This window comes from Pristis pectinata, chromosome 15 (genome assembly GCF_009764475.1).
Source record: "Pristis pectinata isolate sPriPec2 chromosome 15, sPriPec2.1.pri, whole genome shotgun sequence".
Taxonomy (NCBI): domain Eukaryota; kingdom Metazoa; phylum Chordata; class Chondrichthyes; order Rhinopristiformes; family Pristidae; genus Pristis; species Pristis pectinata.
This window is the reverse complement of record NC_067419.1, coordinates 24,587,106-24,613,186: the sequence shown is the minus strand read 5'-3', so window position 1 is coordinate 24,613,186 and position 26,081 is coordinate 24,587,106. Positions and strand designations below refer to the sequence as shown.

The 26,081-nt window shown below is 40.7% G+C and overlaps 1 protein-coding gene across 4 annotated transcripts in view; it reads right to left on the bottom strand.

Annotated features, from left to right (window-relative positions):
- si:dkey-97m3.1 (fatty acyl-CoA reductase 1) overlaps positions 1-25,512 on the bottom strand; it is a 128,408-nt gene extending 102,896 nt beyond the window's left edge. The window contains exons 1-2 of one of the 4 annotated variants that reach the window (XM_052030574.1): positions 25,367-25,512; positions 24,836-25,142 (exon numbers count right to left, since the gene is read on the bottom strand). The gene's annotated coding sequence lies outside the window, so the exon portion shown is untranslated. Of the gene's footprint in view, positions 1-3,541; positions 3,853-23,455; positions 23,475-24,835; positions 25,143-25,366 lie in introns of those variants that run through there. The other 3 variants (XM_052030576.1, XM_052030577.1, XM_052030575.1) reach the window with 3 other exon arrangements.
- Positions 25,513-26,081: the final 569 nt, after the last annotated feature.

The following is a 26,081-nucleotide window of genomic DNA, read 5'->3' as shown; positions in this document are numbered from 1 at the left end:
TCCATATTCATGCATCAATGTACAATTTGCATGGTTCCCAGAGAAGAACAATTAAATGCCTTTGCGTATTTACCTGCAAAAGTCCATGGATCTGGATAGTAGATTGCTTCACAGTGTTCAGTGGTACTACAGGAGGAGCTCAATGTCATGATTAATGGTCACGTTGGATTAGATCACTTGACCATATTCTGGGTAGGATGGTGATGCCTGGTCAAGCCTTGCAGTTCTGATGTATTTTTTTTATATATACAAAAATTCTAAATCTCATGGGTCAAACCTGAACTACCTTTCCATTTCCCAACGATTTGAGGTTTTTTTTTGGATGAAACAGCCTCAGTTTTACATTCAAAGAACCATCACAGATCCAACGTCTTTTGAAAAACAAGTATATTTCTCAGTTCATCTTAACATGCTTGCATCAGCCAACATTACCAAAACAAAAACGAACTAAACTACTAGTTGTTCTTTTTGTTGGTTCCTGCAATTCATGTGCGTTATTCTTGGCCCAGCTATTGAATTTTATAATACAGTACCCAATTTGCCAACAGAGAACAATTTGCAAATATGTAGCATTTCCTGCATCCTTTTCAGGGAATGCCAAAGTGCACAACAACCAATGAAGTACATCTGAAGAAACACAGCAGCCAATTTATGTACATTGGGTGGCCACAAGCACCCAACATGATAAATAACTAAATAATCTGTTTTCAGTCATATCAGGCGAGGGACAGATATTAGCCAGGATTTCAGGAATTACTATCCTGCACTTCATTAAAATGGTACCATGGAATATTTTACCCAAGACAGCACATAGTGTTTGACACATTATACAAAAGACTATCTAGAATTTAGATTGCTATTAGATTGAAGATGTACACCATAGAAACACAACCACCATCTTCTTCTTCAGCATTTTGCACCACTCCAACCTAGCACTTCCCACCAACAGTTGTTGGCTGCCACCTCTCGTACAACACTCCTGGGGAAATTAGATGGCTTAGACGGTTGTTTGGCATTTCAGGGACAATTAGATTCTACAACTGTGGAATGCATCTTCATGATATTTACATTTTAGCCTTTGCCTCCTCTCCCCCATAGAAATGACCATCATCATGACAATGATGCCGTTCCTTCCCCATTACCACCCCCAGTTAACATCGCAACTCCAGAGATTACAAAGACCCCATCCCCCAGGCCACTTTCTAGATTCGCAACAACACCTCCCCTTCCTGGCCATTTATGAGGAAGTTGGCACACCAGTGCAAACATCTGTGGTAACACAGGACTTCCTCACTGAACTGGAGCTCAGTTTCAATTTTTATACACCCATTTCTCAAGTGGGATCTAAACTGATTCAAATGCAAAAGTGCCACCAATTAAACTAAATCTAATGCTCATGCAGTAATAAGAGAACTGCAAATAGTTCTTCTAAACTGATTTTAGGATATTTCTTTGAAAAATATGAAAGCATTTAATGGTTTGTTCCATTTTTCCACTCTTAAATCTTTTCCCTCATGTCAGGAAGTGAACGAATGACAAAAGTGCTGTGCGCTGAAAAATTTAAAGAATTATATGCTAGGCAAACAGCAGGGCCAATAAGGCCCCAGAAAGCCATGTGAATTTAAAGCAACAATGGACTGGCTTTAAGTGCATAAAATTCAGAGACTGGTTCCTTTGTTAGTAGTTATTGCAAAGTATATACAATACTGTTACAAGACCCCTTTTCACCACTTGAATGAACTGAATGCCAGTATCTTGCTCAGGGAGGCAAGAGGAACAGAAATTCCAGTGCATGTTGCCATACCATGCCTTATTCCTTCTTATAATGGCAAGTTTGAAAGAATTGGCGGAACTTCCACTGATCTCTGCCCCCACAAGAAGGTTTCCGCAATCTGCTAGCTTCTGCTCCCTTAAGTTTTGTGAATATGTTTTGACAAAGACTGGCAAAAAGGCAAAGTTTGGCAGCGCTCAGTGGTTTAGATTTTAATGCTAAGATTCTAGAAAAGGCAGGCTATGGAAGCAAGGAAGACAAATGAATGGGAAAGATGATGAAAATATATATTTATTTCAACTAAGAGATTAGGCAGAGGCAGGATATGTCCACCAAAGACAAAAAAAAGTTCTTGATCAAAAGTTCAGATTTCTCATTTGAATTATTTTTTTTACATTCACCTAAAAATATTACTTTTCACCTTTTGCTCTTTAATAGAAAAATCTTCTAATGAACAAAGTTAAGAAATTAAAGCTAAAGGGCATAGAAATCTGGTCAAAAGACTGGCCCGGATTATCCTCATGGTGATGATGTGACAACGCTCAGCTCTAACCTTGAAGAAAGCTGCACACAAAAGCCATGTGGGGACTCTCTCTTTTCCAATACCAATTCTTGACAGGAATAGTTCTGGGAAACACAAAAGACTGCAGATGCTGGAATCTGGACTGCATCCAGTCCTCATGAGGGGTTCAACCCAATACATCAACAATTCCCTTCCTCCCACATATGCAGCTCAACCACCGAGTTCTTCCAGCAGATTGTTTGTTGCAGTCCTAGGAAACCCTGCCATGCAGTAATAATGATGTCATCAACACTATGATGCTGGAGGAACTCAGCAAGCCAGGCAGCATCCATGCAGAAAAGTAGGCAGTCAACACTGACTGCCTGCTTTTCTCCATGGATGCTGCCTGGCCTGCTGAGTTCCTACAGCATCATAGTGTTTTTCATCTAGATATTCCAGTATCTGCAGTCCTTTGTCATCAAGCTGGGAGGCACTGAATTCAAATAGGCAGAGTTGAGGAAATAGGTAGTGAACAAGGAAACAAGGACAATTTCAATTAACATATGCAATGTACAATAAAGATTTCAATATAAATATACGATTAAGGTAGATGAAATACCATGGATAAACAAAGTAGTTTGAAATAATATTAAAAAAACTTGTTCCATTAATGGGTTGTCAATTAATATACCTTCTAAAACTTACAAACGCCTTCTGCAACAGAAGAGTAATATTTCCATGGTATTTTACAGCAAGATGAATTTATAAGCATTTGAAGTTTTTGTCAGACCACTGATTTCTTAACTTTATGCTGGCAAAGTCTGAATAAAGCAGTTTTTGAAACAGCTGTCCTAACATCTGGATTTTTGCATTTAACTGCGACTCCCAAAGATGCAGAATGGAAGAACATTAGAAATTTACAGCAAGGGAGGCCATTCAGCCCAACGTTCATTCATAAAGCTGCAAAATCCTGGGGAAAATTACACTTAAAGCAATGGGACATGGCAAAGTTTTCCTTACACCTCTGAAGAATTCATTGCCACTAAAGTAAATGGGGCAAAAAAGTCACACTGCGTTCTGACTATTGAGGATAGATCATTTCCCTCAAACATTGCAGCACAACAACACCCATTTAGAATAGATACTTCCAGTCAGGAATTTCAAAAGATAAAACATAGAAATGAGAGAGAGAGAGCAGTGCGAGTAAAGAAACGTATGGATCCTTGTCTAATATTTGGGAACATTCCTTCTAGTGGCGTTGCACTTACCAGCGCCCGCTCTGCGACTTCAGCCTCCAGTGAACGCCAAGGAATAGCAGTTGGGAAAAGTTCCCCGGCACCATGGAAACCAACACGCAGGTGGATCAGCGGCAGCAACGGGAGGCCGGTGGCGCGAAACTGCCGCGCCGCTTCCGCTCGACTCGCCGCCAGACCAGTGGGGCGAGGTGGCAGCGGAATTACCGCTCGACAGACTCATTCCAATCCTGCATTTTCCCCTGCACGCTGCCTGCGGTCAGAGCGAATGCAACTGTTCACACTCCAAGGGCAGAACAAACCCACGTCCCGCCTTAAGACGACTTTTCTCCCATTCCGAATTTTATTCCCCAACCCCCACCACGGTCGTTTAGTTTGCCAAGATGCAAATCTGTCCTTTAACCTTGCTTCCACTCGCCACAGCCTGCCCCACGCCTTCCCCACCGATTTTGGACGAGGTCAGCAAGCCGATGTTTTGTTCGACTGCAACACGGCTTGATCTCTGATGCAAAGAATTCTTTACTCTCCCCATTTCTGCACGGCGCTGAGATATTCCCCTAAAGCATGTTTATTATTTCCGCAGGGAGGGAGTTCACTGGTCTTGACATTCTACCGTGTATCACAAGGTTTTAATGACACCCTTCGTTCCAAGATCTTGATCTTAAGAGACATCCAAAGTCCCAAACTCATCACCAGAACCACCACCAAACCCACGCCCAGAGCCAGTCCCAGATTCCCTAAGATTACTCGAAAGCCCACGAAGGAGTCTGTATGCAGCAGGCATCATTAAATTTTGCTAGGGTGAGCCTACATCCAAAACTGCTATTGGCACACTGCCCAACAATTGTTGCCCACATCAACATAACACAGGTGAATTCTGTAAGTCATAGTTAGGCCAAAATGTTCTTTTCAAAAAAAGATTTAGTCACATTCATGTGAAAGTTGGCAAGGTTGGAGATGAGAAATAAAGAGCTCAATTATTTTTAAAATGATACATAACAGCAATCAGGACACATGTACACTGCCAATTTAGCACCAGTGGGCAGGAATACTGACCTTACCAAAATGGTATCAAGCAATGGAAGCCTAGAGTTGGGGCTCCACATAACTCTGGTGCAAAGCAGGGCAATACTGTTCTGGGGCAGCTAAATCACACAGCTTTGGAGACTGTACAAAATATAAATACAGTGTGGTTTGCAAAAATATTTGCCAGATACTCTAGACACACTTAGCACTTTCTAAACTTGTATGACCTCAGTTTAAACATTTAGAGAACAAGCCTGTACAAAACTCACAGCCACAAGAACTAAAATTCCAGTTAGGTGGCAAACTTACAATAAAAACACACTTATACATGACTATTGTTATTTCCCCCTAAGGGTGCAAGCACTTGACTGCCACTTTTGTATGACTATGAAAAAGTATAAATATTGTGTCTTCAAGAACAGGACAGAGGTTAAGTGCTACTATCAATGAGAAACATTTAAAATGGCATCCAGAGCACAGGAAAATTCAAACAAATTAAACATTGGTAAGACTTTATGGATGAATAAAGACAGAGGAACAATTGAAAGTATGAAAAAGGCATGCAAAGTACTCAGAAAACAGAAGAGTGTGAAGGAGATTTTTTTAAAAATAGTCTACGTCAAAAAAGAGAGCAATCTAAGGAACGGATAACAGATATACTGCTACACAGGATTAATAATGCAACAGAATCGCCAGTAAAGAACATTTCAAGTCAAGAAGTATAATAATGAATAGTCATTGTGAATTTCAAAATGGGAAAAGTCTTGCTGGACCAATATTAATAATTTTTGGAGGAAACAATGATAATGTAGCAGGTCTAATTTATCTACACTTTCAAAAGGTCTTTGATAAGATACCCTATAATAGATCAGAGAAGGCAGAATAATGGAACAAGTGGCATAAAGGATTATTTGCTGGCTTCCAGACAAAAAGGCAAAGAACTGCAGGAGAGAATAGCTATGAAAGAAGGTAGTCAACACATTCCACAATCAGTGCAGGGGCCACTGTTGTTCATGATTTATGTGAATGATTTTTAGACTTTAATCAAAGACATAGTTTCTAAATTTGTGAATGGTGCAAAATTGGAAAAATAGTTAATACTGAAGACAGAAAAAAAAGGTAATATTAACAAACTTGAAGAATGGACAAATAAATTTCAACACAGACAAATGTGAGGTAGTCCATTTTGGTAGGGAGGATGTGAGAAGATAAAGGTACAAGCCTATGCGGGACAGAAGAACAAAATGGATATTGGAGCACAAATACACCAAAAGTTGCATCACAGATTACCAACACCATAAAAGCTCAAAGATGGATAGAATTGAAAAGTAGAAAAGATATACTACCCCTACAATAAACTTTGGTTAGATCACACAGATAATTACATCCAGTTTTGGTCACCATGTTATAGAAAGGATATAGAGGGTCTCAAGAGGCCACAGAGATTTATTTGGGTGAAATGGAAAATGTGAGGGCATACCAATCAGGAAAGAATGAACAAATCAAAAAGGGGAACCCATAAGACATCGGAGCAGAATTAGGCCATTTGGCCCATCGAGTCTGCTCTGTCATTTGATGACGGCTGATCTTTTTTTCCCTCTCAACCCCATTCTCCTGCCTTCTCCCCATAACCTTTGATGCCCTTACTAATCAAGAACCTATCAACCTCCACTTTAAATAAACCCACAGCCGTCTATGGCAATGAATTCCACAGATTCCATCTCACTGATTAATGTGGATTATTACAAGATTCTGTCCAGGGTTATCACTAATTGAGCCAAATCTGCTCTGGGGTCGGTCATTCATCCAGATCGGATCTGCCCTGGGCCAGCAGGAAAACCTCTCAGCCCGCGGGGATACATTTTCCCATGTAAATGAGACAGAAAGGCAAGGCACAACCAAGGAGATATTTGCTTAATCAGCTTGGAAGAGAAGGCCTCTAGCATAATATTGGATACATACATGATTGACATGCTCTCCCAAAAAGGAGTTTAGCAAAGGAGTCTGCAGTAGGATATGACAGATCCACGCACACATCAGTAGCATAATCCTAATGAATGGAGGGAAAATGGAAAGCTTCCCAATCAAATCTATATTTAGGTATAGCTTCCCTCTCTCATCAGTCTTCTGTTTATGTTCCATCAAGCCCCTTGCTGAGTCCATCAGGCTAGATATGGGTTTAAGAGGGGTGACAGTTCCAGACAGCAAAGGCACTCAGGTCAAAACCTTCCTGTACATGGAGGACATGCCACTATCTGCTCAGATCCACTGTCAGTCAAGAGGGTTGAGCACCCGTGACCAGTCGACCTGCCCTCTGGGACTGGGATTAATAACAAAGTGATGCCATATTCTTAGGCAAATGGTCCAGCAATCCTTTGACCATGCTAAACATGCCATGGTCTGCATGGAATGTTCTCAAGATCCCACAGGAAAAGGAGATGGTGGATTGTTTTCAATGGTTTCCTGAACAAATTATTAAGGTCACTTGGCAAAATGCCTCCACCAGAATTTTGAAACTTGCACCAGCCCTGGGCTTGACTGCAGTCACAAAGGAGTGGTGGGATCACATCTTAATATTGTGATTAGGTTGGATCTCCCAACCAAAGAAGATGGATATACTTAAACTAAAGAATACAACAAAGATTCATCAAATTGACTTTTGGTTTGGGGCAATTGTCCTATGTGGAAAGATTAAACAGTTTAGTCCATTACTCTCCAAAATGGAGAGTAATAGAGATGATCACAATTCTTATGGGACTTAAAAGGGATAATGTTTCTAGAACCAGTCATTCACAAACTCAAAATGAGGCGTTGGCCATTTAGGGCAGAGACACCAAGAAACTTCCATACCCAAAAAGCTTAGTGAATCTTGTGTGTTCTCTATTAAAAGACATAATACAGGTCTATTGAAAAAAAAAAATCACATCACAAAATACAGTGTGGTTTGCAAAAATGTTTGCTGTTCTACTTTTCTACCTCACTGTTGCAGTGGAGAATGCAGAGGACAGACAGTTCGGTGTGGGAATGGGAAGACTAGTTGAAGTGACAGGAAAAATGGCCATTGCAGACAGTATAGGTTCTCCGCAAAACAGACACTTATTGTACGCTTGGTCTCACCGATGTAGAGGAGGCCACATCGAGAGCACCAAATGCAATCCACAAGGTTGGAAGAGATGCTAGTGAATCTCTGCCTCACTTGGAAAGGCTGTTTAGGTCCCTGGATAGTGATGAGGAAGATGGTGTAGGGGCAAGTGTTGCACCTCCTAAACAGTTGCGTGGTCAGGGAAGGATGAGCGGACCAGGGAGTCATAGAGGATATGATCCCTGTGGAAAGGAGAAAGGGGGTGGAAAGAGGGGAGGATGTGACAGGTGGTGGGATCCCATTACAGCTGGCAAAAATGGTGAAGTATAATACAGTCAATCCAGAAGTCAGGAGAGGTGAACTCTGTGAGGAGAATGGAGGTGAGAGCAAATGTCTGGGAAATGGAGAAAAATGCAAACAAGGGCTCTATCAACTATGGTAGAGGGGAAGCCACATTTCCTGAAAAAGGACCATTTCAGAGGTCCTGGAATGGAAAGCCTCATCTTGAGAAGAGATGCAGCAGAAGCAGAAAATCTCAGAAAAAGGGATGGTGTTCATACAGGAGACAGGGCGTGAGGAGGTGTAGTCAACACAGCTGTGGGAATCTTCAATTTATTGTAGATATTGGTGGATAGCTCGTCTCCCGAGATGGATACAGATAGATCCTGAAAAGGCAGAGAAGTGTCAGGAAATGCCAGAAATGGTCAAAATGAATTTAGTTATTTGTGGAAGTTAACAGCAAGGGTGATAAAATTGATGAGTTCCACACAGTGCAGGAAGCAGCACCAATGCAGTCATCAATGTAGCAGAGAAAGATTTGGGGAGTGGTGCCAGAGTAGGTTTGGAACAAGGACTGCTCCACGTAGACAACAAAAAGACAGATGTGGCTGAGGCCAGGCAAGTGCCCATTGCTGCACCTTTGATTTGTAGAAAGTGAAAGGAATCAAAAAGGAAGTTGAGGGCAAGAACAAATTCTACCGTGCAAATGACAGCATTAGTGGAAGGAAACTGGTTGGGTCTTTGTTCCAGAAAGGAGGTGGAGTGCTATAAGACCTTGCTGATGTAGATTGATTTGCACATTATTCTCTACTGCATAGAAGAACCAAACCTAAACTGCAAACTTTGCAAATTGTCACCAGGATAAGGGAGAAGTACTGAGGAATATTAAAACTGTTCCATTGTAGGAGTTAGAGACATCCAGTATGTAAACAAGCCTTTCAGCCCACCTGGTCCATTCTGACCATCAACCACCCATTTACACTGATCCTCCATTAATCTGCTTTTTTTTAAAAAAAAATTCTTCTCACATTCTCATCAACTCCCTGCAGATTCTACCATTCAGCTACGCATTATGGTTAATTTATAGTGGCCAATTAACCTACCAATCCACAGGTCTTTGGGATGTGGGAGCAAGCTGGAGCACCTGGAGGAAACCCATAAGGTCACAGGGAGAATGTACAAACTCCCCACAGACATGCCCAAGGCAAGGACTGAAACCGGGTCTCTGGTACTGCAAGGCAGCAGCACTACTAGCTTGGCCGCTGTTATAATAATGATATTTAAGCCAAATTTTAGATACATGACATACTTTTAAGTGCAACACTTCCAGTGTAATGGTTGCACACCTCTACATCTCTTATTACATTTTCCACTATTAATTGTAAATTGAAACATATCCTAAGAAAATATGGGTTATACTTTATAACACACAATGTATCATCAGCACCACTGATGTTTCTGAATAAACCAAAAGAACTCCAAATGTAATACTTTGGGATTATCTTGTTCCCAATTTTTTCCCCTTTTTGTGTTGTAATAAAACCAGTGGTTAAAAATCCTCATTCTTTTAGCCACGTAGTTGATCATTAGCACTTACTTTGCTGGTTACCATTTTGCCATGTGACAATCTACCACATATTTAGTAATGCGATGCAATGGTGGGATAATCACAGTTTAACAGCAGTGGGATTTTGACAGTGGTAAGAAATAAACCTGAAGTTTGGTAAAGCTATATTGAAAGTTCAAGTTTTCAGGGGAGGAACTGAGGATTTCACATCATTGGGGTGGCTAATGTACTATTGTTTATAAGTAGTGGGGGGAAGGCGGGGGTGGGTTGAAGGGTTGGAATTTAGGAATTTTCAGAGCAGTGGAGAGAAACTCCGGCTCAGGAGCACAGCACATCTTGTTTATTTCCACATTTGGGATGAAACCACAAATCTAAACTGTGGATTGGAAGACTATCCATTTCTTCTTCTTGATTGAGAACTCAGAGAGAATAAAGTTGCCTCTGGTTATCCCAACCAAGTACTCCATCCATAATTTCATGAATGCATCAGTTGTTATTCTTTCAACCACAAAGCAGTTGAGGACCAGGTGACATTGCATGTTTGGTTGATGCTGCAATAAAGTTCACTGGTGATTTTCCTGTAATACATTTCCACATAACAGGATGGGAGATTTGAGATGGCAGTCATCTTCCTTAGCTTACTTCAATCTCCTGGAAACTTCTGTTGTCACATGCCCAAACCACTGCACAGCACATCAATTTTTATGAAACAATAGAAGGAAACCATCATCCAGAATAAACACCTTAACCTCCAGTCCAAAAGTACAGCCTCCAGGTTGCGACCTATTACATAAAAGGTACTAGATGAGATCCACTGGTCACTTGTTGCACAAATAGTGTATTTGGAGTTCTGCAGAACATGAATGCAGTAATCCTGAACAATCTACTGATTGTGTAACATTATGCCCTCTGTGTAAATTTGACAGTGAAATTACAGAATTACATTCCCTTTTCTCAGCAGCATTATATTCATCAAATAAACTTAAAGCAGCAGTTATTAAGTAAGCCATGCAAAGATCTCACACCAGTGTATGGTATGAGATCTTTGCACACATTCCAAAATGTAACTACTCTTAGATATAGCAATGTCATACTATGCAATCTGCAGTAAAAGTCAGTTTGAAATTGTCAGAAATCATTTTACAGATGACAGCCTGCCAAAGGTGCAGAAGTCAGAGGTACTGCTTAATAACTCCAGAACCCCATGTTTGATAATGATATCAGGTGTTGCCGGCGAGAAATCTGAAAATTCTCACTGTGACTGCATAGGTTTCTGCTGGGTGCTCCAATTTTCTCCCATATCCCAAAGATGTAGGTTAATTGGCTGTTGTAAGTTATTCCTTAGTGAAGGTAGGACTGATGGGATTGTGTTGCTGGTAACCAGCATGGATCCAAATTGGCAGAATGTCCACCTTGTGTTGCAATGAATAGATAAGAAGATATTTCATCCATCAGCCCAGACACATGGTTTTACATTTGGTTTTAAAAACAGAGCTGCAAACTCTGCATTGAATCGGCTACAGTACATGGTGATCAAAGATATACTTACGTTAAACATGCAAATTACAAAACCACTGATGAACGTCATCTTCATTTCTAACAGCAATATGAAAATGAAATAGAAACAGGCAAGCTCTGGTCCTTTAACAGAATAATTTCATAAGTAATTTTCTCACAAGACAAATCTGCAATTAACAAAAATCAAATGCATTTTCTTTAATTTCATTTTATTAATGCTGCAATTTCATGTCGTAATTATGTCAACATATTCTCATGTTACATTTCCCAAGCTGACCTTTTACCACACTTGCACAATAGGATGTTGCAAACAGGAATTAATAGCAAATTACCAATCTGCAATTTTGAACATAAATCTGTATATTTAAGTGTTTTATTTTCCCTGCATTAGTAATTAGAAGTGCCATGGTATTACTGTGGATGACTTCATTTAAAGTCAATGGACATCAAAAGGAGAACACTCCAATGGCTGGAATTATACATCACACAAGGATGGTTGTGATTGTCAGAGGTCAATCAACCCAATACCAGGACATCACCTCAGGAGTTCACAGTTAGTGGCCTAGGCCTAATTGTTTCATCATCAGGTCAGAAGTGGGGATGTTCAGTGATGATTATACAATGTTTAATTCCATTCACAACTCTTCTGCAAATGAAGCAGCCCACGCCACACCTGCATGCAGCAAAACAGACAACATTCAGCCATGGGCTGACAAGTGGCATGAAACATTTATGCTGTAAATTGCCAAGCAATCACCGTTTCCAGTAAGTGTCTAACCACCTACTCTTGACATTCAATGGCATTACCATCACCAAGTAAACCTCCCCCCCCATCTATACCCAGGGTGGGGTGGGGGGGTGGGGGGGGTCCACTATTGACCAGAAACTCAACTGGATCAACCACAAAAAACAACGGCTACATGAATAAGCCAGAGGCTGGGTATCCCGTGGCGAGTAACTCACTTCCTGACATCCAAAACCTTATCATCTACCAGACAACTCATGATAATGAAGTGAAAACGGACAAATTCTGTTCCTTTAACAAACAGAATGATGTCACGTGTTGTACTAGGCACAACCTGGAATTCCCTCCCCATGAGAGAAGTATAGTGCCAATCGTTCTCAAGGTTAACAGCATTCAGGATGGAAGAGCCCACTTGATTGGCACTCCATCAACCTCCCCAAACATTCATTCCCTCCACCACCAGCCCCCAGCATACCAAGTACAAAAAGCTACTTTTTGGATAGCACCTCCCAAACTCTACAACCAAGGAGGTTCAAAGCAGCAGCTCACCAATAGCTTCCTACCAGGTATTTAGTGATGGGCAAGTATGCCCAGATCCAGTAAAGTGAATAAGTAAAAACAATTGTAGGATAAGCTAAAATAGCCAGAAAGCACAAGAGTAACCAATGTGTGACTGCTTTGCCCAATGTTCCAAATAGTCGTTTTACTAGGAAATGTAAGCAACATGTATCCACTATAACTTTTCAATGTTTTCAGGAAGTGTGGAGAGATGATGTGTTCACATGAAGAGCTGTGCTTATGCCACTTCTTGCACTGTGCCAATTTATAGTTATTCAAATGAAATGTCATAAATTAGTCCTTCAATACTTCAGTGTTGAAAGGGTGATATGGCTTTGTAAAATATTGATGAATAACTGCACTACTACTTGTCAGTCAAACTGCCAGGTTGAAGACATCAACCAATGTGCATTGCTCTCACTGCCATCATCCCTTATAGTAACAGTAAACAGGTAAAAGATACATCCACCAAAAAGCTGCAATCAAGGTTCTATTTAAACTGGCAAAATGGAAAAGAATCAGACATTCATTTGGTTTATATCTGTTGCAAAGCATGGTTACAAATGATCCCTAGTACAATTTGATCATTGACAAAACTGAAGGCGATGGCTCCAACTGTTAAACCTCACAGTACATATTGTGCTCATAATATTACTGTGAAGCAAACAACTTAAGCGTTTACTTCTGTTGTGAGCGCTAAGATTGGAATCATGCATTTCTCATACGTGAATGAATGAAAGTGAATGAGGCACATATCTAAATGTGCAGTTTGAAAGTTTAAGAGAGCTATGCCATCATTTTGTTACACAGAGAAAAGACAATTATCCAGCCTGGCACAGTTACAGAGCTACACTATCAAGGCACCAAGAGGCATTAACCCAGAGATGAGTTGAAAACACAAACACTTCCACTACAAGTCTGGCAGTTCAACTTCTTCAATCAGACTCAGTAACTTCTCCAACAAAGTTTTGCTTACAGTTATAACAATTACTCCAAAAAAAAAGTTGACATGGTTATTTTATGTACAAATAAGGAAACCAGCCAAAGGAGTTCTCAAACATGAATAAAGTCACAAACATGAATAAAATATGAATATATCCATATTAGGACAGTGTGGGGCTTGGTGCCAGTGGCATTCACATATAGCTGCTTCTCTTGTCCTCTTAAGTGGAAGAGGCTTCAAGTTTGAGAGATGCTGTTGAAGTCATCTTGATAAGTTGCTGCACTGCATTTTGTGGATTGTATACACATCTGTGTTGGTGGAATATCTTAGATGGAAAGACAGAGTCCCAGTTAAGTAGCAGCTTTGTCCAGAAAAACATTGAGCTTTGATTATTACGTTGATTATTCACCCAGGTAAACATTACTCTATTACTCCCCTGCCACATAGAAGGCAGAAGGGAGATACAACAATAATGCCAATGAATATCAAGGAGTGGTGGATTGATTCTCTCTTGCTGAGCATTGTCATTGCCTGGCAATGTGGCATGAATTTTACTTGCTACTTATCAGCGTAAACCTGATTGTTATCCAAATTGTGCTGCATATCATTACCTGATAAGTTGCTAAGGAACAGGACACAAGCAAGAATTATTAAACAGAGGTCATTGATAAAACAACTGAAGGTCAACAGTTGTTCTTAGAACATGGAGACATAAGAGGGATTGCAGATGCTGGAAATCAGGAGCAACAAACACAAAATGCTGAAGGAACTCAGCAGGTCAGGCAGCGCCTATGGAGGGAAATAAACAAATCGACATTTCAGGTCAAGAGCCCTTATCAGGGCTGAAGAAGGCTCTTGGCCCGAAACGTCAACTGTTCATTTCCCTCCATAGATGCTGCCTGACCCACTGAATTCCTACAGCCTTTTGTGTTTGTTGTTCTGAAAACAGTGCTTCACGGAACTCCTGAAATGATAAGACAAGGTGATTGGCTCTCAGTAACTACAAATATTCTTTTTATGCTAGATAGGTTTCCAATCAGGAAGATTTCCTCTAGATTGACAGCAGCTTCAATTTTATCAGGGATCTCTGACATCAAATAAGGACACAAGAAAATAGGAACAGTAGGAACTAAGGCCCTTCAAATCTGACCCACCATTTAACATGATGACCGATTTATGCTGGCCTCAACTCCTCTTCTGAACCATTTCTCCATACCTTCAATTCCTTGACCTGTCAAATATTTATCCACCTCCAGTTTAAATATTTCTAATGTTCCAGCTTCCACCAGCCACTGGGGCAAAGAATTCCAGAGATTCACCACTCTGCAAGAAGAAATTTCTACATATCCATTTTAAATGAGCAGTCCATTACCTTATAGTTATTCCCCTTGTTCAAGACTCTCCCACCAGTGAAAACATCTCCACACTTACCCCTTAGGATCTTGTATGTTTGAACAAGGTCACACCCAACCCCAACCGTCTAAGCTCTGAGGGATAAAGGCCCACACTACTTAGTCTCTCTTGGTAAGACAACTCTCTCACATACCAGGAATTAGCCTGGCGAGTCTCCTTTGTACTGCCTCCATTATTACTACTTTTTTTTAAATATAAGGCAAGGGTGAGGCCTAACCAACACCCAGTACAATTGCAACAAAGCCTCCTCATTTTTAAACTCCAACTGCTTTGCAATGAAGGCCAAAATACCATTTGCGTTCTAACTACATGTTGGACCTGCTTGCATCCTTCACATAGCATCACTAAAACTCAAGTCATTTGCCCCTTTAGGACCAAGGGTGTGACGAAATCTAGAGTTCAATGGTGCTTATGGAACCAAACTAAGCATGAGTGGGTGAGTAATTAGCACTTGATAGAGGTCAATTACTCCTTTCATTACTTAACTGAATATAGGAGGGGGGGGAAAAAAAGAGCTGGTGGGATGGTAATTGATCAAATAAGATTTTCCTGCTTTTTCTGGACAGATTATACCTGTTCCATTCACACTGCTGGTAGTTAGAAGTGTTGCTGGTAGTTAGAAGTGTTGCTGGTAGTTAGAAGTGTTGCTGGTAGTTAGAAGTGTTGCTGGTAGTTAGAAGTGTTGCTGGTAGTTAGAAGTGTTGCTGGTAGTTAGAAGTGTTGCTGGTAGTTAGAAGTGTTGCAACAGGACTGAAACAAGGAAGAAAAATCAGGAAAACTGCAGATGCTTGAAACACTTAGAAGAAGCAACATCAAAAGAGAAAGAGTTAACGTTTCAGGTTGAAGACCACAGATGTTGTGCAACTTACTGAGAATTTTCAGCTTTTGTTTCTTAATCTACCACAGCTAGTTCTGGAATGCAGATCTTTTGTACTACAACCAGGACGCTGGCATCATCTGTGAGATTTAGTGCATCTCATGTACTTAACATTTCTTGACATCATGTGGAAAGAACTGAACTGGCTGAAAATTTTGATTATGGTGGGAATCTCAAGAGAAGGACATTGTCATTTATGGCTTCAAACTGGTTACACACATTTTCACCTTGCCTTTTTAACTTGCGTGCTAGCCTCCCACATTACAGCAAAATTTGGTTAATCCAACATACTCTGAACATAGAACAGTACAGCACAGGAAGATGCCCTTCAGCCCACATTGCCTGTGCCAACCATGATGCCAATTTAAACTAATCCATCTAATCCGTGCACATGGTCAACCTTCATTTCCTGCCTGTTCATGCACCCGTCTAAATGCCTCAAATGTTGCTATCATACTTACTTCCACCATCTTGCCTGGCAGCACATTCGAAGCACCTACCACTCTTTAAAGAAAAAACTTGCCTCGCGAATCTTCTTTAAACTTTTGCCTTCACAGTTTAAACCTATGCCTTCTAGTTTCCACTCTGGGAAAATGTCTGTACAAAATACAAAACCATATCAGGTTGTCCCTCAGCTTCCAATGCTCCAGTGAAAACAATTCAAGTTCATCCAACTGCTCCTTATAGCTAATACTCTCTATTCCAGGCAACATCCCGGTGAATCTCTTCTACACACTCTCCAAAACTTCCACATCCTTCCAGTAATGTGGCGACCAGAACTGTCAGTAACTTTAATGCCAGACTAGCAGATTTTCCAGACTATTGGATTTTTCCAAATATAAATACAGCAACACTTTTTCCATTCACTTTTTAAAAAAAACAATGTTACATAGTAGAAAGATAAATGTTCCAATGAATCAAGTTTAAAGGGAGCATGGGAATCAGAATCAGGTGAGTGGGAAAGGAGCATGAGAAGCGGCCTTGGTTAATGGGGTGGGAGCTGATGAACTAGAGGATTATCAGTTTTACTGTATTGAGGATTGAGACAGTCATGAAGTTCAGTTCATTGTTAATAACAGGCCCCACCTTTCATTATTAGATCATGCAGGACATCAGTGGTTTGATCAATTTTTTGTTCCTGTTCTTGTCATGTTTATCTGCATTTTCCACTGAACCATGGCTTGAACCACCCCATCACCCTCAATGATTAGCACAGAGTCTGAAATGTGTTAGGTGAAAGATGACCCAATGGCCTGAATGAGAAAATGAGCATAGACTGATATACAATTTATTCACAGTCCTATCAGCTGTTCAACTGTCAATGCAGCTGAGTATCTCCAGATGTAGTTACTTTTCATCAATGTCTCTGTTTTTCTGTACCTCCGTGCAAGGAGGATTATTGTACTGTTTGGCTAGTCCAACTCAACATGATCAGGTGGCTCAAAAAACTGCCTTTATGGCAAAACACAAGGTGGGCAGTTTAAGCTTAAGCTCGTTTCCTTCACTACTCCCATACCTAGCACCTGACAGAAGTCTCAGCAAGAGACTTTCAGGCATAGCCAATCCACAAAAGTACAATAGTGTGTCCTGTATCTTTTGAAAACCTTAAGTCAAATGCTTCAAGCCCACACCTATCCAAGTCCTATCACTGCTGCCTCTTCACCACCACAATTACAACCAGCTGGAAACAGAGGAATTAGGGCAAGAGAAAAGATGAAAATGAGTAAGAATAAAGTGAAGGGAGTGATGTAACCAAAGCATAAAAATACAGATGAACAAGTAGAGAGGCTGAGCAGATAAGAGAGGTGTATAATTGGATGAGAGAGACAACCCAAATTAAAAGCAGCAAAAGATGTACAGAGTTGAAAATGATTGAAGTAAAAAGAGTAACACATGGAAACAGACAGGAATGAAAGGGTAACACACAGTGTTTGATTGCAAGGATCAAATGCACTGCATCATTACATTGAAACTAATAGAATTTGTGTGCATTGCTACTATTATTACAATGAATGGTGAAAACCCAGGAGGAGAGAGAAACTACCATTTCCCTGATGCTTCTAGCAATACCAAAATGGGAAGTTCTGGGAAATGTTGGAGAGGGTTCAGAGGAGATTTACGAGAATGATTCCAGGAATGAAAGGGCTTAAGTATGATGAGCGTTTGTCGGCTCTTGGACTGTACTCGCTGGAGTACAGAAGGATGAGAGGGGACCTCGTAGCGACATTTAAAATGTTGACAGGTAAGGATAGAGTAGATGTGGCTAGGCTGTTTCCCTTGGTGGGCGTGTCCAGGACCAGAGGGCACAATCTTAGAATTAGAGGGTACAGTTTCAAGACAGAGATGAGGAGAAGTTTCTTTACCCAGAGGGTGGTGAAATTGTGGAACTCCTTGCCACGCACAGCAGTGGAGGCCAGATCAGTGGGGGTGTTCAAGGAGGAGATAGACAGATATCTAAATAGTCAGGGTATCAAGGGATATGGGGATAAGGCTGGCAAATGGGATTAGAATAGTTTTTTTTTCTCTCTCTTTTTTTCCCACCCCATTTCTTTTTCCCTTTTCCTTGGAGCAGACTCGATGGGCCGAATGGCCTGCTTCTGCTCCCTTATCTTGTGATCTTGTGATCTTGTGAAATTAACAAAATAACAATAACAAAAATTGGTAGAGTAAATGTTGCTGATTCACCATCCCTCTCGAGCTAATATTTCCCTTCCACTTCAAAACAAATACAAGTTCAAAGTAGTGGTAAAAAGACTTCCTATTTCACTTTCTCCTTTTAAAAATAAATCATTTTGAGAATCTGGGCAACACTGGCAAGATCAGCATTTATTACTGCTCCTCAATTGCCCTCAAGAAGGTGGAAGTGAGGTTGCTTCCCAAACTGCTGCATTCATTCTGAAGGTTCTCCCAAAGTGCTGTCGGACAAGGTAGTTCCAGGATTTAGACCCAGCAATTAAGGAACTGACATACATTTTCAAGTACCCTGGATAGGGCCCTGCAGGTGTGCACTCCCACACCTTGCTGCCTATGTACTTCTTGGCTTTAAAAGTCAGTTTGGAAGGTGCTGTCAGAGTGCCCCGATGGGTAAATACATTTTGTAGATAGTACATAATCACAGCCACTGTACACCTGTAGTGGACCAAATGAATGTTTAGGATGGTTGATGTTGTATCAATCAAGTGGGCTGCTTTATTATAGATGGTGTCAAGCTTCACAAGATTTGTAGGGATACCAGGTGACGAGTCACTCACTTAGCATCCAAGACTCTGGTCTAGTCTTGTAGCCATGATACAATATGGCATAGCTAATTGAGTTTTTGGTCAATGATAAACTCCTCCTCCACACCCCTTACCTCCCCTCCAAGATGTTGGGGGTGGGAACTAGGTTATAGCAATGTTATTGAAATATCAGATCAGCAGTAGGCGGTTAGAGACTCTCTTTTTGCAATATGGCTACTGCCTGGCTCCTGAACACATGTTCTCAGAACATGCCTGAATGTTGTCTAGCTCTTGCCCTAGACAGGGAAGGATTGCTTCATTTGCTGAGAAACTAAGAATGGAATTAAACATAGTGCAATGACTGACAAATTCCCACTTCTGATCTAATGATGGAAGGAGGCTCTTCGAGGAAGCAGCTGATGATGATGATGATGATGATCCAGCCCAAGACACTACCCCAAGCAAATCCTGGAGCTGGGATGACTGACATCCAACTACAACTCTCTACTTTTGTGCGAGGTACCAATCCAGCCAATGGAGTATTTTCCCTTCAGTGTCCATTGACCTCAGTTTTACCACAGCTGGACACAGTTGGTCAAATGCAGCCTTGATATCAAGCAGAGTCACTCTACCCTCTGGAATTCAGCTCCTTGATCCATATTTAGTCCTGGCAAAAGCCAGATTGGGCATCAATAAGTAAATGTCACCTGATAGCACTGTTGATGACTGTTTCCATCACTTTGCTGACAATTGAGAGTAGATTGGGTAGTAATTAAAGGATTAGATTTACTTTTTGATGAATGGGACATACCTGGGCAGTTTTCCCACTTTCCTTGATAGTAGCCAATGTTCTAATTGTAACAGAATAGCTTGGTTAAGTGTGCAGCTGGTTCTGGAGCACAGGTCTTCTGTACTATAGGTGAGATGTTATCTGCATCCATGGCCATTACTGTAACCAGTACTCTCAGCTGTTTCTTGATATAACCTGAAATGAATCTATTTGGCCGGAGACTAGCTTCTGTGATGGTGGGTACTTCAGAAGGTAATGACTACTATAAAACTAATGCCCTAATTTTGCTCTTAGTGATAAAGGAAGTTTTCATAGTTCATTTGACTTGTGGGTACATCAGAGATTTTTTTCCAGATAAGCTAGCTAAAATGGTACAGGACTGTGGTATCAGTAAAACTGAGCTTCTTCAACTGATCAAATTGAAGAATTCTCCAAAGCCATGCAGAGCCTACAGCAGTTAAAAATGGAAATCTAAATCACATACAGCAAGAGAAATAAAGATAGAATTAAGGGTGAGAAATAGTAAACAAAAATATCAAAAAAATAGTTTTCAGGCTCCAACATTCTTCTGGGAAAATAAAACTTCCCACTTGTAAAATTAATTTTTGGGATGAGAGCATTTAGTAGTTATTGCCAATTATTATGCTGTTACAAAATGATTCCCTCCTGAATGTACTATTCTTATCTTTTTCAGTTGTTTTTAAACATTGAACTAGACAATAAGGTTAGCACTGCAACAGTATATCCAATAGAAATGCAGTAGCTTCTGGAATTCCAGAGATTGCCATCAGACTTCAACTGTAAAATGACTGAGTGCCTGGCTCTTATCATCAATGCAAAAATCTGGGTGATACAACAAAATATTCAAATGTTATACATCATTTACACTGGCACTGTGAGAAGAGAGAAAGATATCACTTACGTCAATTAAAACAAATATGGATAGGAGTTGAAGGAGGAATGTAAAATAAAGAGAAAGCTGTAGTTCTGAGCTCTGAAACTGCAATGTTACCATGCCCACAATGACATCAGGGTAATTAATTTTTTTCTTTCTGTTAGGAATAACAATTCACACAATCAAACAACAATACCATCAAAAGCATTGGTTAATTAAAAAAAATAGTCACCTCAAGAAGAAAAATGCAACCAATTTTCTGTTTCAACCCAAAAAAAACAACTTATCAATATAATTTTGAAATGGAAGAGTAGCTTTAGGTTTGCAGATGCAGTACAAGACCAATTTCTTTACAACTCTCACTTTTTACAAATGTCTTAAGCACAGGTGCAGGGATAAAAACTTGCCAAATGAAGGTCCAAATTTTGCACTTGGATTAATGGAAAATTATTTAACCTTCATCATTGCCAGGTGAAATTGACAACAACATGTTAATTACACTAAGTCCTCATTATTCAGGACAGAAAGACTTCCCACAAATTAAAAACACAGATACCACTAAGGCTGCTGGCAATCACACTAAAACTACAATGGCGAACAGCAGTTAATTGCTCCATGGATATAACAACTTTCACACAAGCTTCAGCTTGTCAAAATAAACTGAAGCTCAAAAATACTTCAGACCATGACCCTAGCCTACCTATGGCATTCCTAACCCCTGCCCCGACAGCAAACCCAGTCCATTTCAGTTTAAATGTAGGTATATGGCCGCACAACTCAAAACTTAAATGCCCATTCCAAATCAAAGACCTCCTTCTCTCAGAAGGTGGTTTATAAATCATAATTTTGGTGGTTTTTCCACAAAAAAAATACATATAATTTACAAAGAACATTTCACAAGGCAAAAGCCAATGAAATATTTTGACGATATTCCAAGTATGACCAACAGCAATAAGATAAATGAGTAAAATACATGATGGGTCAGTTAGGTTAAATGATATACTGGATAGAACACAATACCATGGTGAAAAAACACTAACAGCAAAACTATTTTACTATCAAAAGACTTAAGAACTTTTCCAGCCACCTGATAACAGAGTAGGCCTCAGTTTAATGTTTTAGATGAAAAATGTCTCTCCAATATTGCACCATCCACTCTAAACTTCATTTATAATCAGTCTGTGTGGAATCCACAAGTTCTTAAGGGAGGTGCAAAACACTCATCCATGCCTTTGTTTCTAATACGGTCATGGGTGGCCTTCCATCTTCCACCCTCCAAAAATGTTGCCATGTCCTAAGGTGCACCTCTGAATGTCTCATACTTAAAATTTAAATTCTTTCACTAAATTTCTCCATCAGCCCATTTCTATCCCTATAATCTTTGACAAGAAAAAAAGATTGTAACATTATATTTCAGTGTCAAAGGATTTGCATGGAAGTAATGAGGCCTCATCATAATCCTGAAAAGGAACAGACTGAAATGGACAATCCTTAACTTTCTATGGCAAATTTAATCTGTTTCTTGCATGCCTGGTATCCGAATTTCATCCCATTATATTTAACAAGGGAGCCAGAACAGCAAGTTTCAGATTTCTGCAAGTAACTTTTTGTCCACCCCAACCTGAAATTTCTCTGATTAGCACATAGATCATGAGCAACATTAGCACCACACTTATTTTCACTTAAAATCTGATCTGTCATGATTGTGCCTGCAGAGAAACCAAGTGTGGATGAATTGCCAAGATTCTACTGACAAGCCTTTGCAATGGCTAAAATAGAAAACCAGCAATCTTCCTCACTCTATTGCAAGCCAACTGAGGCAGAATCAAGGCAACCATGGAAAGAAAATGTTTAGTCATATAGCAACTGAGCACATATTTGCTAAAATTAGAGTATGAACATCCTAAAGAGATGGGTGTTCCTTTGTAAAAAGTTTTCATTTTGATCTTTGCCTGTGACAAACTGACACCCCGATGGATGTAACAATAAAAACGCAAGAAACAGGAGTAGGCTAATCAGCACCTGGAGCCTGCTCTGTCATTAAGATCAAGGCTGATCCAATCACGTCCCCAACATCATTTGCCCATTCTTTGAACCCTTCGATTCATTGCAGTTCAACTGTCTGTCAATCTCTACCATGAATATATTGCCTCCTTAGCTCTCTGGAGAATTCAAAAAAAAATCTCCAAGTGGAATTCCTCAATTTTCCCACACGAAATGGGCAATTCCTTTTTCAGAAACTATGGCTTTCAGATCTGAATATCTGCACTAGAAGAAACATTCTCTCAACATCCACCCCCTTGGAATCTTGCATTGCAATCTTTCATTTTCCAAGTATAGACTCTATCTACTAGGAAACAGTAGATACTATCTACTAGTATAGACCCAACCTAGGAAACAACCTACTGAGTGTTCTCGGCACTGCGTCTAAAATAAATATATCCTTCATTAAGTATGGCAACTAAAACAGTACAGAGTATTTCAGGTACTATCTCACCAACTCCCTGTAAAACTTCCATGTCTCTTGCAATTAAAGAGCAAATTCCATTTGCCTCCCTAATAACCCCTATGCAATCTTTTTGTGTTTCACGAACCTGGACCCCCAGAAGTCCTCATGCCAAAAACATTCTGTAATCTCACTTGCTTTAGATGATATGCTTTTTCATCTTCCTTCCAAGGTGCTGAAGTTTCCTGCATTAAACTCCATTTATCAGCTTTAAGCACTCACTTACCCCATCTACATTCCTTTGCAGGCTCCTTGTGTGCTCCTCACGACGTGCTAACAAACCTATCTTTGCATCAGGAGTAAATCTAGCCACAGTACATTTGCCCCCCCCCCCCATGTCACGAATATAGATTACAAATAGAAGAGGTCCTATATTCATCCCTGTAGCTCCCCACAAGTTACTGATTGTCAAAAGTTTCCTGCTTGTCAGCCACACCCTTCTCATACCAAAATATTACCCCCAACCCCATGTGCTCTTATATCGCACAGTAACATTGTATGTAGCATCTTACTGAATGCCTTCTGGAAATCCAAATACACTACATCTTCTGGTTCCCCTGTATCCAGTTGTGCAGCTTTCAATTTGAATTCTTGAGTACTAAAAGAAAAACACTGCAAGCAAACATTAATTCTGCAGTGTCGGTTTTAACGCTGTATACAGCAACATTCACCGAATTGCATAGTACAAAGTCGAAGGCACCGCCCACTACACAGCCACAACGCACGCCATCCCCAACAACATTCTTTATTCATTCTTTTTATTAAATAATAAAATGTTTGTAGCAATGTTTTTCCCAAAAAATTAATTCTTCTTTCCCAAACCAAGTCTCTTCAGAATCCAACACTTCTAGCTTAAAGAAGTACTAACTAGAGGGTAATTTAAAAAACACTTGGACGCGTCATTGCATAACCCGAAGGTTCCTTTCAAACACCAAAACATGTGTCAACAGCTCCATGGACATTAAACAGCCCTATCCCACAAGATAGATAAACGGAGTATCTGACCCCGCGCAAGTGTGTTCGCTCCATCTTCCTGAGCCCCATTACCGCGAACTGTTCCGGCTTACGTTTCTTCTATTTTGAATCACTGTTAAATCAATCTAAGCAAAGCAGGAGGCCTTACACATTCATTAAATTAAAATGACTTCACTGAGGTTAAACACCACTACTGAAGACACGATTTTCAGAACAGCAAAGGGAAAACGCCGAGTTCTCACACCAACATTTAACCTGCAATCAGGTGAGAAACAGCTAACTAAGGGAATTAGATTTTTCGTGCTGAAGGCAGGGAAATAAGATGGGCCGAATGGGCCTCATCCGTTAGCAATTTGTTCATAGTGACATATTTTATTTCTATATCATATCCGCGAAAGGATGCGGCTATGCTTATTATATATGCAGCGCAACCACAATCAATTGTTGTTAGCATTTTGGGTGGGGACTCAAAGTAGAAGCAACAACATAGTATTTATTCGTATTGTTAAATATAACACGTGGAATGCCAAAGGAAATGGCAGAGCTTTCTAGCAGTCAATAACGTCCAGCCATCTGCAGCAGGTCCACACCCGGTCTGGAGTCTTCCCAGCCCCTTCCCCTGAAATATCACCGCGGGTGCTTTTTTTTGGGGGGTACATCTTTCAGTTCTACACTCAGTTCCTCCGAACCTTATTGCGAAACATTTTTAAATTTAATTAAAACTGCATGAGACAGTCACACTAAGAGTGAACAACGAAATGACAGCCTGTATCCATTTGCACATCCTATGGCACGCTATCTGCATTCACTGATAGCATTGCTGGATTTTGCAAAAGATACAAGAGGCAGCTCCAGCCTTGAAGGAGCAGGTGAGTTTCACATCGAGAAAGAAAATAACGGCAGGCTTTCGTCCTTACCGTGTACATGGGTCGCTATGTGCGGTGCTGCTGTGATCTCGCCCTGAAACCAAAAGAGCGATCGTCGCAGCCAAGGCTGCTGCTACCGCCCTGGTTCCTCCTCCCGCAGCGCAGGCGCCGTTTTCTCAGCCCCTCGCACCAACCAGTCTCCGCCGAGCAGCATTCAAATAAATCTCACACACAGGGGGGAAAGCGCGCCGACAACCGTTCGTTCTGGGACTTGTAGTCTTTGCAAACCCATTCCTAACGGCATCCTCCAGCACGCCAGGAATGCTCGATACCGAGGAGCCCCGTTTGATAAATCGCACTGCAATAAATCCAGATCATCGAAGTGTTTTAAAAGCATCATTTTTAAAAAAATTAAAATACTCACACATCTTAAAATATTTGCGTTAGCATTAAAAGCAAAGTGAATCATCATTATACCGCACCGAATCCAGCTGGAGTTATAACTCACAAAACATTTTATAGAACCTTTTTTTGACCCACGGTAAATTTTGCCAAGCACTTGGACTTCAAAGCAAGTCTTACAATACATGGAATTATTGCATTTCCTTGTTAGGTTCAGTGATAGATAATCCCGCGTCATTAAAGAACGGGCGACTGCACCGAGTTGAGCGACAGCTGCCGGTTCCGCCGGTAGCTGCCCGCCTTTCATGGCTCAGATCGGCTTGGACTACCGCGCATGCTCGGCTGCACGCAAAATCCGATGGGGAGGGGGGAGGGGGGTCAATGCCCGCGCGTCAGACCCCGGGCTCTGCGGCTGCACCGGCCACGAAGGGCACCGGCGTGCTGGGGAGGGGTCCCGGTGCACTTTGGTTCTGACCCCTAAAGGTTCATGCCATGGATAGCTGGCGCAAGAATAGCCATCCTAGTTCTTTGAATGGACTCATTTACCCTGTGGGAAAAGGTACATGAAGTTTCTTTGAGTTATTTTCATGTTTTTACATTTTTCCTTGGCATTTTAAGGTACTTTAGTTATTTAATTTAAACTTCTTCAGTAATTGCTTTTAAATATTTAAATCAATTTCAATATTTCCTTTAAATCACTGACAATCATCTTTTTAAAAATCTGTTCAAAGGCCTTTGACAGCTGTCAAAGACTGTCAGGATGTTGCAAGGGCAGAGCCTCAGTGGTACTCTGCCTAAGACCAATTGCTGTGTAGAGGGTGCTTGATCTCTCGAGTATGGAGGATCAGTTCATCCAGCCCTCCACATCCAGAAAAGGTTAAACTCAAGTGGGTTG